Source organism: Callithrix jacchus, chromosome 14, assembly GCF_049354715.1.
Source record: "Callithrix jacchus isolate 240 chromosome 14, calJac240_pri, whole genome shotgun sequence".
Lineage (NCBI taxonomy): Eukaryota > Metazoa > Chordata > Mammalia > Primates > Cebidae > Callithrix > Callithrix jacchus.
In genome coordinates, this window is record NC_133515.1 from 38,849,787 (window position 1) to 38,866,814 (window position 17,028).

Below are 17,028 nucleotides of genomic sequence, written 5' to 3' on the forward strand. Positions count from 1 at the left end.
AAATTTTATTGTTTTTTGCTAAAGACCTGTGTCTTAGAGCAAAGATAAGGAGTAGCCTGATTGTTGAAATTAATCTATAACTGTTCCAACATAGCAAAGGACAAATAATAGAATGATGAGGTTGTCCTATAGTAGTATTGCAATTTTGTTCTGCTCTATCCCTCTACTCCAGTTTCCTCTGTGAGAGGAGCACATAATGTGTGCAAATCTGTGCAATGTCAGACTTCTAAAGCCAGGGGTTGAAACCTACATCTAGTTAGACCTCTGCATAGAGGGTTGGACCTGCCCTACATCTAGTTAGACATGCCACAGAGAACATGGCATTTAAAAACTACCCTTTTGAGCCATGGAAGTCAGAGGGGTTGATAGTATTTCACATTTCTTCTAATTCAATAAGGGTTATTTATGGTGTCTCCTCTGAGTCTCCTAGGAGTCTAGAAAACATGAGACTTGTATAAGAATCCACACGTCAACTAAGCTTTCTGACCCAAAGAAGGCGTCGTTACCGAGGATTTGTTTTCTGAGGTCTTTAGAGAGTGAGAGGGAAGAAATGCATGAGGAGCCAGAACTAGTCCCCATCTCTCTTCCTAGAAGTGAAAGACTGCATAGTTCTTATGTATCAGGACTCCTGGAGATCAGCTGGCTTTCCAAACAGCTTGTGATAAAATCCTGACTTAAAAACCCAGTGCCCTTAGCTTTGTGGGCTTCTGTCCCTGAGAAATGGTATTTTACCCTCCCTCTAAGCAGGCATCCCAGGATTTGGAATTCAGCTGTGAGCTCATGAGTTGAGGGATGTTTCCAGGAATACCCTGAAGACCACCCAGGTATGCACGCCCCACTTCCTTTATTTTGGATGGACCAGTCTAAGGAGAGTCATCTTTTCCCACCCCATTGACAGCACTCAGCGAGTGGCTTGTTGCTTGACTGAAGGCCTGCCCACATCACCTCCAGTCAAGTTTATCTCCCAGAGAGGCAGTAACTAAGCACTTAGCATTGGGGACACTCATACATCTCTTGTACCTCCACTGAACTAGAAGTAGGGATGGTGGCCATGTCAACAGAGGAAATAACTGTAGCACAAGGGATGTCACAAGAAACAGTAGAGTGTGTTCTCCAATGTTATCATTTCCCAAACCAGAATCAACTGGTCTTGGGTTTCCTTCCCTCATCCATCATCTATAGAAAACTTTGTTTCTCGAGCTACTTAAGATCTACTTCCCTATCTTAAGAGGTAGGCCCCATGCTTCTTCTGCTAATTTATTATCTCAGAAGTATTTAATTTGGACAATTTTATATAGTTGTGAGGACAGGAGCCCCGTAAGAGTCTCTTACTCAAAAATGGATTCAGCTTGGTTTGAGGTTTAATAGGTCATTGCGATACTCCCTTCTGGTATCACAGGACATAAGCTGGGTCCGGCTGAGAGTCCCCCTTTTGTGTCTTACCCTTCCTCTCCTTACTCCAGAGTGAGAGCAGCCCTGATGGAGAGACAGAATTCCCATCCATGCCTACTTCATTTCTGACCCTCTTACCCTAAGTCTGGGCAATTTGCAACATCATTTTATATTAGACTTCCTAGATCACAGACTCTTTTTTTAGGAAGAGTCAATTCAAGCCACCCAGGACTTAGGATTCCTTGCACTGTTGGGCCCAGTGTGAGCACAGTAATGGCATGGGCTGCCTGATGTGAGGCAGTCCCTCTTAGCAATTCAGTCAGCAGCCATCTCAGTGCCCCCTGTGTACATTCAAGGCACTTTGCCAGGCTGTGGGAACAATGTGGCATTAAAAAGCACATGGTCCTTGCCTTCAGAAAGCTTAAAATCCAGAGTCAAATACAATGTTATTTAACCGATGTGTGTTAATTAACAATTAAAGCTAATATTGTGCACTGTTCCATTGAATGAACGCGACTTAATGCGGTAAAATCAGAAAGCAACTTGATTTTTGCCTCTTACTGCTCTTTTACATTTATTCTTTTTTTCAGTTGGAGTCTTGCTCTGCTGCCCAGGCTGGAGTGCAGTAGCACAATATTGGCTCACTGCAACCTCCACCTCCCGGGTTCAAGTGATTCTCCTGCCTCAGCCTCCTGAGTAGCTGGAGTTACAGGCACATACCACCACTCGCAGCTAATTTTTGTATTTTTAGTAGAGATGGGGTTTCACCATGTTGGCCAGGCTGGTCTCAAACTCCTGACCTCAGGTTATCCACCCACCTTGGCCTCCCAAAGTGCTGAGATTACAGGTGTGAGCCACCGCACCCAACCTCTTCTACATTTATTCTGTGGGACTAGCTCTTGCTCTGCCCCTAAATGAAACTTAGGCAAGTCACAGGATTGTTCTAGCCCCTCTTGGTCTCAGTCTCCTTTTAATAATTATAATTTCCAGTCCTACCTAATGATACCACTTCAATCCTGATGTGGAGTGGAGACTCTTCTCGTGCTGGTAAAGAACAGAAGCCCATGGTGGATGGTGGTCTGGATGGGAAGAAGTCCCTGGTTTCCACTCTTCCTTACTTATTTAGCTAACCGTGGTCCTCAACCCCTTCAGGGTTGTTGCCTGGAAGAGAAGAGATGAAGGGAATAGGAAAACTATATGTTTGTGATCTCCAGCTCACCAGTGGAATGTGGTGATTCTTTCACAGGTCCCTGCTATAACTCCTCTGTTATTCCCCTCAAAGGCCAGCCTTTTCCACCCCTGTTAGAATCCCTTTCCTACACCCACCCCATTAATCTCATTCTCATGGCCCCATGGGAATTTCTCTGCTCTCACCCCCACCCATCATCTCTTTCCTGCCCATTTCTCCTCCATCTTGGATGAAGCTACCATCTTCCCCTGGTCCTGGGGTTCAGTCTTTTCTCTCTACTCAGAAACATGAATTTCCAAAAAGCCAGCCAGCAAAACAGAGCAGGTCTGCCTGGCATAGAAAATGCCAGAATTTGGAGAACAAAAGCCCTTTTTTGGATAGCACTGTTCTTTGTTGTTGCTCATACAACACAGCTCTTTGTGATTAATCTATATTTAACATAGCTCCAATCAAAGTGATAAAGGAATATTTTTATTATTAAAATGTTTTCCTTTTATGGCAAAATAAGCATAAGATTGACCATTTTAACTATTTTTGGATGTACAAAATTCAGTGGCATTAATTATATTCACATTGTTCTGTAATACAACCATCACCACCATCCATTTCCAGAATGTTTCCATCATTCCCAACTGAAACTTTGTACCCACTAAACACTAACTCCCCATTTTCCATGGCCCTAGGCCCTGGGAGCCATTACAGTTCTAGGTACCTCATATAAGTGGACTCATATGGTATTTGTCCTTTTGTGTCTGGCTTATTTCACTTAGCATAATGTCCTTAAGTTCACCCATGTTGCAGCATGTGTCTGCATTTCATTCCTTTTTAAGGCTGAATCATGCTTGCATGTATGTACCACATTTTATTTATCCTACTGTCGATGAATATTTAGGTTGTTTCCACCTTTTAGCTATCATGAAGAGTGCTGATATGCACATTGGCATATAACTATCTGTTTGAGTCCTGGCTTTCAATTCTCTTGGGATATACCCGGAAGTGGAATTTATTTAATTGTTCTTGAATAGGGAATACCTCTGTATGATGGACAATATAAAATGTACAAGAAGTCATACAGTTCCCCGAGCGCCCACCTCCAAGTTCCCCTCCCAGGAAGCATCACAGTGCCTGTGACTTCTTCCCTGGAGAGACCATGTAGCCATAAGCACCCTCTACACAGGCATGATGACAGCCATAAGCACTCTTCTACACTTTCCCTTTTTCCTACTTAACAATATTTCTTTTTAAAAAGTTTAAAATTTATTAATTTTTTTCTTCAACTTTTAAGTTTAGGGGTATATATGCCAGATGTGCAGGTTTGTTACATGGGCAAATGTGTGCCATGGTGGTTTGCTGTACAGATCAACCTATCACCTAGGTATTAACCCAGCATCCATTAGCTATTCTTCTGATGCTCTCCCTCTCTCCAGCAATATTTCTAAAAAAATCATTCCATAGCACCATTTAAAGAATATCCTCATTCTATTTAGAAGCTTCATGGTTTTCCAAAGTAGAGACAAACTTGTTTTTCTTCTTTTTTCTTATTTATTTATGAGACAAAATCTTGCTCTTGTCCCCTAGGCTGAAGTGCAGTGGTACAATCTTGGCTCACTGAAACCTCCACCTCCTGGGTTCAAGCAATTCTCCTGCCTCAGCCTCCCAAATAGCTGGGATTACAGGCACCTGCCACCATGCCCAGCTAACTTTTGTATTTTTAGTAGAGACAGGGTTTCAACATGTTAGCCAGGCTTGTCTCTTACTTTTGACCTCAGGTGATCCACCCACCTTGGCCTCCCAAAGTGCTGGGATTACAGGCATGAGCCACTGCGCCCGGCCTTTTCTTTTCTTTTTAAAACCAGTCCTTTATTCATGGACATGCAGGTTGTTTCCAATGTTTTGCCACCACGAACAATGCTGTGATAATAACAGCCAGCATTTCCTGAATGCTTACCATGTGCCAGGCCCTTGTTAAAATCCTTCCTACATATCATATTTAATTCTCACTATAACTGTGACATAAGCACAGGGAGGTGAGTGTCTCAAACCACATCTCCGTTTTTATCCACAGATGGTAATGTGTCTGTAAGATAACTTTCCAGATAAAGAGTTGCTGCTACCAAAAGGTATATTCATTTTATTTATTTGTTTATTTTTATTTTTGAGATGGAATCTTGCTGTGTTGCCCAGGCTGGAGTGCAGTGGCACAATCTCGACTTACCACAACCTCTGCCTACCAGGTTCAAGCGATTCTCATGCCTCAGCTTCCGGAGTAGCTAGGACTACAGCCACCATGCCTTCCTAATTTTTGTATTATTTTGGTAGAGATGAGTTTTACCATGTTGGCCAGGCTGGTCTCGAACTCCTGGCCTCAAATGATCTGCCTGCTTCCGCTCCCAAAGTGCTGGGATTACAGATGTGAGCCACCATGCCAGGCCAGATATGTCCATTTTAAAGTTATATAAATACTACCAAACCGGCCCCACTGAGGATGTGCCCATCTGCATCTCACTGGCAAGTAGATGTATTACGGCCTGTTGCCTTCCTCTCTCATTGATGAAAAATTTCTTGATATCTGCCAATCTGAAAGGTGAAAAATAGTATTTCATTGTGGCTCTGATTTGCTTTCTTTTCCTTTAAGTGAATAAGTTGAGCATATTTTCAAATGTTTAGTCCATTTTTTTTATAATGGGGTTTTAAAAACTTGATAAAATGCTTCCACTGTTGACCTAGAATAGTCAATGGACAAGGTAGTTTGGATTCCTTTACATTTTAATTTTACTTATAGATTTTTTAAATAGTTAATACAGTTACAAGATTCAAAATTTAAAAGGAGTACAAGAGTCGAGACAAACCCCCATTCATGTGTCTCCCCAGTGCCCAATTCCTGTCCCCAAACACAATCAGGCCTCCATTTGCCTCAATTTCTCCCTCCTGTGTCCATGGTCAAAACCTGGGCCGCACCATTATCCTTAGCTGCTCCATCTCTGAAATATTAAATTCAAACATTCTACTCTGATCTCGCCACTGTCCTCTTAACCACCCAGCACCTGACCTTCAACCTCATCATGACTCCTCTCTTGACATCCCACCTGCCCTTTACCTTACCTTCCTTTTCCATCCAGCTGAAATTCTCTGCTCTCCAAAGGCTCCATGTTGGGCCGTACTGGCCTCCAGCCACACCTGTGTGGAAAGCCTTACTTTCTGTTTCACGATACCTAGTTCAGAGTCAGCCTACCCAGGGGATTACTCTCATTTAAAAGTCTTGGCTGGGCGCGGTGGCTCATGCCTATAATCCCAGCACTTTGGGAGGCCAAGGCAGGTGGATCATGAGGTCAGGAGTTGGAGTGCAGCTTGACCAATATGGGGAAACCATATCTCCACTAAAAGTACAAAAATTAGCTTGGCATGGTAGTGTACACCTGTGATCCTAGCTACTCAGGAGGCTGAGGCAGGAGAATCATTTGAACCCAGGACGGGGAGGTTGCAGTGAGCCGAGATTGTGCCACTGCACTACAGCTTGGGTGACAGAGTGAGGTTCCATCTCAAAAAAAAAAAAAAAAAAAAGAAAAGAAAAAGAAATCATAAGCAGAGTAACCATATAATTTACTGTTCAAACTAGGACCCTTTTAAGAATAAAAGGAACACGATTAATTATGAAGCCAAGACAATACAGGGAGATGGCTACTGTCCAAGGCAGATCGGGATGCAAATTCAAGCTCAGTCTTAAGGAACAATTACATTTAATTTCAGAGCAGAGATCAATAATATATGCTGAGCCCAGCAAATGATTTAAGTTGCTGCCTTTGTTTACTGCCCAAGCTTCTCTTCTAAATAAATTTTTTAAACAGTACATTTCTGCAACACTATTTTCTAAAAAAATCTATCCTTTAGAGTACCAGTTTCAGCCCCTAAACTCAAGTGTATGACAAAAATTAGTTTTTTAAAAAATTCTCTTTTGTCTATACTTGAGCTCCCTTCTTCAGAAAGGTGTTGAACACTTAATCCCATTCAGTTCTGAGTTTCCTTTGCAGTTTCCATTTTGAGTTTGGAGTGGGGTGGAGTGCAGGGTTCTAGACTCTCAGGGACCTGCAAAGGGTCCTGCCCTTGATGTCATCTATCCTGGTCCTGGGTTGTTGGTGCCTAGAGTTATTGTGGAGGTCAAAATCTCTCTCCACCTCTTCATGCAGCCTCAGGGAGCTTGCCTAGGGTCCTCTTGGCCTAGATACACCCAGCAGCCATTCTGTTTTCCTCTGAGAAGCAAGACACAGGCCCTCTTCTGTTCTTAGATCCACAGATTGTGAGGGATGCTGCTTGGGGAGGCTGAGCAGCATCCCTCACCATCTGTGGAACTGAAAACAGAAGATTTGGGACCTCAACCTCCAGGACCTAGAAAAGTCAATGCTTCTCAACTTCCATCTGGCCCTTGTCCTTGCCCTGGGAAATTCTTCTTGGATATGAGGGGTAGGGGACAGCCTTGATCTTTCTCATGACCATTTTCTCCCCTACTTTGGTTTAGGTCTAGGCCAGAAGTCTTTTCTATTCCCCTAAGGAAAGAGGCTCCTTCCCTCTTCTTTCTGTTTTCACACACCCTCCCTGCAGCAATGAGCATAGAGTGGCCTGGCTATTTGAGGCAGGGAAGGGAGAGACATAAAGGGAATATCAGGCTGGAGGAGGCATTGGCTAATATTTCAGAACATTACCTTGCAAGGCATATAAAAATATTTTTTAAAAGATGTGCTTTCAGTTTTAACTATTATGATTTTATAATGTTTCAGATCTTGTAGGCAAGACTCCCTACTCCCATCCCCAAGGCCAGGGCAGCCAGTTATCAGCTGTGTGAACTAGGGCAAATTATGTTATCCTCTCTAAGCTTTAGTTTCTTCTTCTGTAAATGAGGATAATAATAGTTCATATCAGTGCTTCCACTTGCCAAGCACTGTTCTCAATGTGTTATTCGTGTTAGCTCATTTAATACTGACCATAAACCTATGGGATAGCTGCTGTTATTCCCATTTTACAGATGAGGAAGCCACTTCTCACAGTAGTAGGTAACTTGCCCAAAGTCATGTGATCTGCTCTTAACCACTGCCCCAACCTGTCTTTCATAAATATTAATAATGACCTCAGCTAGGCTTAGTGCCTCACACCTGTAATTTCAGCACTTTGGGAGTTTGAGGTGGGAGGATTGCTTGAGCCCAGGAGTTTGAGATCAGCCTGGGAAACATATTGAGAGCTCATCTCTACAAAAAATTAAAAAGTAACCTGGACTGGTGGCACCTGTGTATAGTCCCAGATACTTGGGAGAATTGCTTGAGCCTGGGAAGTCAAGGCGGTACTAGCCTGTGTGACAAAGTGAGACCCTGTCTCCAAAATAAATAAATAAATAAATAAAATGACCTCTTGAGGTTGCTGTGAGGATTGAGGTAAAGTATGTTAAGCTCTCAGCCCAGAACCTAGCACATAGTAAAAACTGAACAAATTCTAAGCTAATACTTTAGCCACAACTTTTGGGTCATTTTCATTCAAAATGTCCTTGGAATTGTATTTGAAATGTATATAAATGTCTGAATTTAAGCATATTTGCCCTATTCAGTTTTCCCATTCAGAAATATGATGTCTTATTATACATTTCTTAGCAAAGTTTTGCCATATATCCTCATATAAAACATGCATTTCTAGGCAAGTTTATTTCTAGATGTTTTAGGGTTTTTGTTATTATTGAAGACGAAATCTTTTCCTCCATTGTATCTTTTGATCTGACAATGCTGGGGTCTCCAGGTTCTTGTTAATTAATCACTTCCCAGATGTCTCTAGAGGGATGGCTTTCCATAGCCCTCTGATTTTAGGTTGACATGAAGATCATTTGGCTTAGCCAGCGATATGCTCTGACAGAGAGGCACAGGCGCACAGTGGGAGGAGTAGCTTTCCAGGGGTAGCTCAGGTTGGCTGAGGTGATCAGAGAACTGTCCTTGGCTAAGGAAGTACAGCCTGGGGAGATGGGAAGGAAGGGGTCAGCCCTTGGCTGCATGCAGAGTCCATTTGGGGATCTGTCTGAAGGATGAGTTCCTAGGTACTCACATTTCTTCTGTGGCTTCAATGATTCCCAATTGTTTTTGCCAAATGATGGCTTCATGGCAGCTCTGCCAAGACCCAAGATGCCTCCTTGGGGTCTGGCTCGCTTAAGTAGCAGGACTGTCCTGCAATGCCTCATCCTTCTCTGGGAGATGCATAAACTGTGGCGTCACTGAATCAGCTCCCTCCCCGCCTCCACTGCAGGCCTCCAGAGGGCAGCAAAGAGCAGGCGAGAGAAGAGAACAGGACTTGGGTCCTGAAGAAGCAACAGAGACTGCCCTGCTCCTCGGGATAGACACATGAACCTTTTCCTCAGGGCATAATAATTATAATAATATTATTAGTTAATACGGACTATTCCCTGTGGGCCAGACATTGACCTAAGATTTCACACTGATTCAGATAACCCTTCGCTTAGATATAATCATTATTCTCATTTTTTTCAGTTGAGGAAATTGCAGTGAAAAAAAAAAAAAAGTTGCCCAAGGTCCCACAGTTAATTGAGTCAGGATTTGGACCCAATCATTTATGAGACAGGGTCTCTTCTAGATATCAGAGATACATTAGTGAATAAGACAAACTTTCTGCCATATTAGAGGAACAGACAAAAAGTGAACAAATGAATAAACACATGATGTGGTTTTCTATAGAAGTGCCAGTTAGACAAATAAAGCAGAGTTAAAGACCAGAGAGGGGCATTTTAGATGGGCTGGTCAGGGAAGGTGTTCTTGAGTAGATGCCATTTGAACAAAGAGTTGAATACATGAGGGAGCGAGTCAGGCTGAAGATTGGGGAAGCAGTAAGTGCAAAGGTCCTGAGGTAGGAATGAACCTGGGGTATTAGAGGAACAGTAAGACTTGCATTGTGGCTGGTGTAGAGTGAGCTAAGTCCACAGCCACAGTAGCAATTGGGCATCTACAGCATCGCCTGGGCTTATCCGCTTACAGTGTCTACAGCATCTCTTTAACATGTCTCTCACCTTTTTTCACCTTCCTTCAGAGTGCTGACACCATCGCAGTATGTTCCTTTCTCAACCCTGGACACAGTTCAAAAGCAGCTAAAGCAGACAAGAATCTGGGACAGCCAGTATCGTACCACCTGCCAAAGCTTGGGACAAACAATCTGCAAGCCAAAAATTACACATACTGGGGTGAGTCTTGCCCAGCCTGTGGGGAACTTCTTGTGGTTAAAGGTTCTAGATAAGCCTGCCAGGGCCCCCAAGTGAAGCCATAGTCCCACTAACAAGGGCCTAAGCCCTGGAGGCCTCTCCAGGGTAGGAAGCTGCTTTCTTCTTCACAGATTTTTGCCCCTATGCCACGGTCCTATGTCAGACCTACCTAAATCCTTCCAGATGTCAAACCCAGGTGGGGTTCAGAAGGCATTTAGCCAGGAGATGGAAGGAAATCTGTCCCAGCGAGGAGCCATCACTGTCCACCAGGTATCCAAAGAAAATGGAGGCACAGAGGTCAAATGTTGTAAATTACAGTCGTCCCTCAGCATCTGCAAGGGATTGGTGCCAGGACCACCTGCAGATACCATAATCTGAGGATGCAAGTCCTTCACATAAAATGTGACCTAGGCACATCCTCTGTTTACCTGAAATCATCTCTAGATTACTTATAATACCTAATACAATGTAAATGCAATGTAAATAGTTTTTCATACTGTATTTTGGGGGTATTTGTATTATGTTTTATTGTTGTATTGTTATTTATTTTTATTTTTTCAAATATTTTTTATCTGCTCTGGGTCGACTTCTTGGATTAGGAACCTTTGGATATAGAAGGCCAACTGTACTGAAAATCTTTAGCTCCCCTTCCTGGCAGATCCCTAGCAAGTGAGGTGGGCCTGTGTTGAGTGCTTCTTTTGCCTGAGTGAGAGCCTAGAACCAGAGACAAATGCCCCAATTCAGGATTTCTTGACCATGACACCATTGATAGTTGGGGTCAGATCATTATTTTTTGTGGGGGCCATCTGTGTAGATGTTAGCAGCATTTCTGGCCACTACCCACTAGAGGCCAGAAGTACCCTCTCTCTAGTAGTAACCTTCCTTCCAGTGTTACCAAAATAGATCCAGACATTGCCAGATGTGCCTAGGGAAAGACACCTCTGGCTGAGGACCACTGGGGCCAGTTCTTTCCCTTTCCCCAAGGGCAATGCATGAGCCTCAGCTGTTACCACTCTGGTGGTGAGGAAGGGTTGACAGTATCTGCCAAGCATTTACTCCAGTGCCACAGCTGAGTGGCTGACGTGGCATGTCCTTGGCTGTAACATGGAAGGAGGCCAGAGGGTAAGGAGCAGAGAGAAAAGGGGTACCCATATCTTCTCTCAATATTTTTTGGCTCACAAAGCTAAACCACATGGAAGTTGGCCATATGCATCACAGGACTAGGTCTTTCTCTCCCTCCTGATTTCTCTCTCTTTTATGCACATACATGCCCACACACATGTACACGTGTGTGCACACACACAGACACCCCTCTGCCATTCTGTGTATTGGCTTTTTCTCTCCTGATAAAGACAGGTTTTCTCCAGAAATGAAACAGAACTTAGTGCAGGAGGAAGAAGTTGACAAATGGGCTGATTTTGCCTAAGAGACTGGCAGGGCAGGAATTAAAGGTTATGGATATCAATGAGAGAAGAGAGAAAAGGATTCATTATGACGTCCAGACCAGAAGGGAAAGCAAATGGAGCCATGAGGAGCTGGTATATGGAGAGAAGAGGAAGATGCTTGAAGATCGGAGGTCTTTATCCAGTTGAAAAGCAAGAAAGAAGGGAGTCAGAGCTTGGGAAATTATCCACTAAGGGTCTCAACATCTGACCCAGCACTATCAATATGGTGTTTATTTTTGCTTCAGCGATAAGTCCACGTAGATACATAGAATCATAGGGCAGTAGAGCTTGAAAGAAACTTAAGAGATCCTTGAGTCCAACCCAGTCTGTGTGGGCTCTTTTATTCATTCTTCAGTGCAGGACTTTGAGAATGATACTTGTTCACAGTCCCTCTGTACTTGGAATCAAATGAGAAATAAGATACAGAAGTCCAGTAGCTAGAACTTAAAATAAATTTACAACAGCTAAAATTGATTGGAAAATGTAGTTTTGAATGTACAATTGGGCTTCCTAATCCTTTCCCTCAGAATGAAACTTATCTACCCAGAACTGGAAGATCCCCTATCCCACAAGGCAAGAACCTGCCCTACAAAGTTTACCATGAAAAGTAGAGGAGAGGAGGGAAGCACAGGCCTTCTGTGGGGAGGCTGTTCCAGAAGGAAGAAACCCAGAACCTGAGTCATGACATATGCCCATTTTATATGCTCCAATTCTTTAAGCACATGAACCACTCATCCTCTGCTAGATAGTATGAGTTAGGAGGTAGAGCAGTAAGTGGAGAGTACTTTTCTCAAGGCGTCAGCAAGGACAGAAGTTCCCATTTTATAAAGTGAGGTAAAAGTGCTTGGCAGGAGAGAAGTAGGTTTCCCCTTAACAGATACCATTTAATAGAGCAAACTGCTTCAAGAACACTGAGGCCCAGAGAGCTGAAGTGATTTCCCAAAGGTACCATGGCTCTGAAAGAATAAGGTTCTCCAGATACCTAATCATGAAGTTTTACCATTTCACATGTATAATCAAAGGAGGGAAGGCTCTTCCAGGTTTATCAGCGTAATAGCAACAATAATCTTCTATTTCATCATGTACAAAGATTTCTTTCTTTTTTTTTTTTTTTTTGAGACGGAATTTTGCTCTTGTTACCCAGGCTGGAGGGCAATGGCGCGATCTTGGCTCACTGCAACCTCTGCCTCCTGGGTTCAGGCAATTCTTCTGCCTCAGCCTCCTGAGTAGGTGGGATTACAGGCATGTGCCACCATGCCCAGCTAATTTTTTGTATCTTTAGTAGAGATGGGGTTTCACCATTTTGACCAGGATGGTCTCGATCTCTTGACCTCATGATCCACCCGCCTCAGCCTCCCAAAGTGCTGGGATTACAGGCTTGAGCCACTGCACCCGGCCCGCACAAGGATTTCTAACTCCTTCCTTCATCACTATCACTGCCTCCACATCCTCCATCTACACCTTGACACCTCTATCTACACATCACACCCTCATCCACACCTCACCATTATCATCTACACCTCACCACCCTCACCTATACCTCACCACCTACACCATACACCTCAATCTAGACCTCATTATCTCCATCCAGACATCACCGCCACCATCTAGATCTCAACACTCTCACCTATACCTTACCATCTACATCTATGTCACACACCTTCATCTAGACCCCACCACCTTCATCTAGACATAACCATCTACACCTCACCACCCTCACCTATATCTCACCACCTACACTTATACCACCCACCTGCAGTTAGACCTCACCATCTCCATAGAGACATCACCATCACCATCTATACCTCACCATCACCATCTACACCTCACCCCCCTCACCTATACCTCACCACCTACGCCTATACCACACACCTGCAGCTAGACTCACTACCTTCATCTAGACATCACCACCTCCATCTAGACCTCACCATCACTATCTACACCTCAACACCCTTCTCCACACCTCACCACCTTCATGTGTGCTTCATGCCTCCATCTATACCTCACACCTTCATCCCTACCTCATACCACCATATACTTCCTCACTATCTCCATCTCCACCTCACACCTCTGTCTACAACTTACCATTTCCATCTATATCTCATCACTTCCATCTACACCTCACCACCTCCATCTACATTGCACCTGTCCTTCTACACCTCACACTCATCTACGTCTGATCACTTCCATATATACCTCATCCATTTACACCTTACGCCACCATCTATACCTCAGCATCTCCATCTACACCTCATACCATCATGTATACCTCACCACCTCTCTCTACATCTCATCATCTCTATCTACACCTCACACCTCCATCTACACCTCACCTTCTCTATCTACATCTTATGCCACATCTATACCTCACCATCTATCTGTCTACATATCCTTGTCTCCATCTACAACTTACCAGTTTTATCTACACCTCCATCTACACCTCACATCACCTCCATCTACACCTCACCTTCTCTATTTACATCTTATGCCGCAACTATACCTCAACACCTCCATCTACACCTCACCATCTATCTGTCTACATATCCCTGTCTCCATCCACAACTTACCACATTTATCTATATCTCATCACCTCTATCTGCGCTTCACACCTCCATCTATACTCCATATCTCCATTTATACCTCATCCCTGCATCTGTACTTTACGACTCCACCTATACTTCACACCTTCATCTACACCGCCACCATTTTACTGCTACTTCTACAACCATATCTCTGCCTCTATCATTTTCTCTATCATTCCTACCACCTCTCCTTTTGTCAGCAGACAGCCAGCAACCATCCTTTTGGGTGATGTGGCAGGTGTGGACTAGGAGACTACCTGCATGGCTTTAGTCTAGAGAGGTCTTCAAGGTCTTTGAGATAAAAAAAAATGTCTAGCTTTTGGTGTCACCTGATCCCTCCAAATATATCACCTTGGAGCATTTTACAAAGATTGAGTCAGATATACCTAAAAATAAGCACACATGTTTATATAAACTCATTGACCACAAGTACAGACTGCCACTATTTCTAAGTCATGCCCTAATCTGACAGCTGAACATTTAGGTACTTGCAATGTGATAAGACCCTTTACCAACATTTCAGCAGTCCTCAAAGGTCTAACAATTTAGCAGTTGGAGACATTCAAGTGAGCTGTAATTTTGAGCCAACTGGGGTCACCCTAGTACATAACAACAGGTCCAAGTCTCTGCAGATTCCTGGAAATGCCACTGCCCCTCTCTGGGCCCCAATTTTTCATTGCATAAAATGGGCAACCTTGAGATAGGGTTGGATTCTCCAAGTTCTCTTCCAGTTCTATCATCTCTCCAAGACAGAATTCAAAAAGAATCTGGGATAAAAATTATGCAGGGAGATAAAATAACATTTCAGAATCAAGGCTGGAATATACCACTGCCATAAAACGATCACCAAGTTAAAATCAAGAAGAAAGTTAGAGCAAAGGCATCTGCCTATGATCATGGCCAGCTCTATTCAGACCCTGCTATACCCTGATCTGTCAGTCAACCAGGCATCTATCCCTGACCCTGCAGGAGCGTCCCTCCCCCCACCTTGGTCACATGGCTGGCCGCCACTGAGCCTCAGAAGTCAATCTCCAATGCCCCAAATACCGTTCAGCCTGGAAACCACAGAGAGCCCTCCTTGCCACCCAACAGGAACAGAGCAAGTGTTTCTGGCCTCCCTGGGATTTGGATCCTGGTTCCCAGAGCTAAGAACACGAAGGTAAGTTTGCAGCTGGAAGCTTCAGAGAAAGTAGACAGAACTATGCAGATAAGGGAAATGTGCTTCATAGCATGAATACAGAGTATTTAAGAGTGAGCTTCACACACACTGAAGAGAATACCAGGAAAGCTGGGCAAATCTTCCAGATGAGCATAGAATATTTGATTTTCCTTTCAAAGGTATACTGTTATTGTCACCCTGGTGCCTTGAGGTTTTTGGGTGCAAAATCTCAGTCCAAATTAACAGAAATTACAGGAGACTCGTTCTGTCTGACCCTATGGTGAGTTAGTTCTATCTTGTTCTCATCTAATAGAACTGAATCTTTCTCTTCTAGGCGCATAAATTTCTGTTGTCTTTATCAAATGTGTTAGACTGGCTGAAATATTTACGAAGTAGCAAAAACCCTGTGACTTAACCTCTTTCCCAGAAAACCATGGGAAAATTAATTACATCTGCTAATGTAACATCTCAGGGTAGAAACAGAATAATGGCTAGTCTCCTTTTATTACACATTTTTGTTTTTAGGTTTTGGATATGGTACTTGGTTTTACTACTCTAGTTTTCTTAGGGATATTTGTTTTGTCCTTTCTCTCCTGGGGCATGCGTGGGTGTTTCAGTCTGCAGGGACCCAAGCAATGGACAAGCTACGGGTTGAGAGGGTGGCCTTTACCGGGCTTCTAGCTTAGCTTTCTAAAGCACAGCATGACCCTGTGTCATTCTTGTCGATTCAGTTCACAAAATAATCCCAGATAAGCCCTTGGGGAAGTCCTTTTCTGAAATACTTTGGGCTGTCAGAGGGGTGCATCAGACACCATGTTGGCTGCTCTAGAGTTCTTAGATATCAAGGTCAAGTGGCTCAAAAGATGAGGTGGAAAGAAAAGCTCTCCAAAAACTGACCAGCGAATGTGGCACAACCTTTTTACTAGTTACTTTTTTTTCCAGAGACATGGATGTCTAATCTTAAGGATTCATTACCATGCTTTGCCCTTCTTTCTCAGTAAACTATTTTGTTCTGTTCCCCGTATCTAGTGCAAATATCTGGAACAAAGTGGATACTCAATAAGGATTTGTTGGATTGAGCTGATGTGCCCTTGTGGATAGGGAGTGGGTGGGTGCCTAAACACGGGATGACTCCATCACCAGGGTTCTGATGGCTAAAACATGCCATACATCTTTAAGGCTAGCTGTGTCACCACCTCCTTGCTGCTTTGGACATGTAGCCTCCTTGGGTAGGGACCTTTGTGTATCTGTTTGCTAGGGTAGCACTCTGCTTTTTGGTTTTACAGCTTAGGGTGTTTGTTTGTTTATTTATTTATTTACAGCTTAGGGTGTTTGTTTATTTAGAGACAGAGTCTTGTTCTGTCACCCAGGCTGGAGTAGAGTGGCATGATCTTGGCTCATTGCAACCTCTGCCTCCCAGGTTCAAGCAATTCTTCTGCCTCAGCCTCCTCAGTAGCTAGGATTACAGGTGTGCATCACCTGTAATTTTTGTACTTTTAGTAGAGATGGGGTTTCACCATGTTGGCCAGGCTGGTCTCAAACTTCTGACCTTGTGATCTGCCTGCCTCAGCCTCCCAAAGTTCTGGGATTACAGGTATGAGCCACCACGCCTGGCCCAGTTGCTGATTTTGTCAGTAGGGTTTTGAATTCTCAGGGATCCCAGATGTGATTCCAGACTAGTGGTAGGGGCAATGAAATGAAAAGTGACTTTTAACTCAGGACAGAGAGAAGTTGGTGTGTTCCCTCACTGTAAAGCCATACTCAACACCAAGGTGATCTATAATCTAAAGATGGATGAGAGAATGATGGTGAGCTAGTTAGGCAGGGGAGGAACTGGTGTTACAAGTTCTTTCATTTGCTTCATACCAGAGGCTGATGTGTTGCTAGCACAATTCCTTTGGCAAGATAATGTAGTGGGTGATTGTACTGGTTAGTGGTCTTTGGATGCAAGTAATTCAAGTCAGCTGAAGCTAGTTGAAGAGAAAGAGGGTTTTTTAAAGAAAATTTTATTTTTTAAAACATCA

At 43.5% G+C, this 17,028-nt stretch overlaps 1 protein-coding gene across 13 annotated transcripts in view; it reads left to right on the forward strand.

Moving 5' to 3' along the window:
• SLC4A5 (solute carrier family 4 member 5) overlaps positions 1–17,028 on the forward strand; it is a 136,296-nt gene that overhangs the window by 4,839 nt on the left and 114,429 nt on the right. For 5 of the 13 annotated variants that reach the window (XM_078349016.1, XM_035272183.3, XM_078349020.1 and 2 more), the window contains exon 1: positions 14,912–15,004. The gene's annotated coding sequence lies outside the window, so the exon portion shown is untranslated. Of the gene's footprint in view, positions 1–747; positions 825–4,668; positions 4,702–9,649; positions 9,801–14,911; positions 15,005–17,028 lie in introns of those variants that run through there. The other 8 variants (XM_078349014.1, XM_078349017.1, XM_035272182.3 and 5 more) reach the window with 4 other exon arrangements.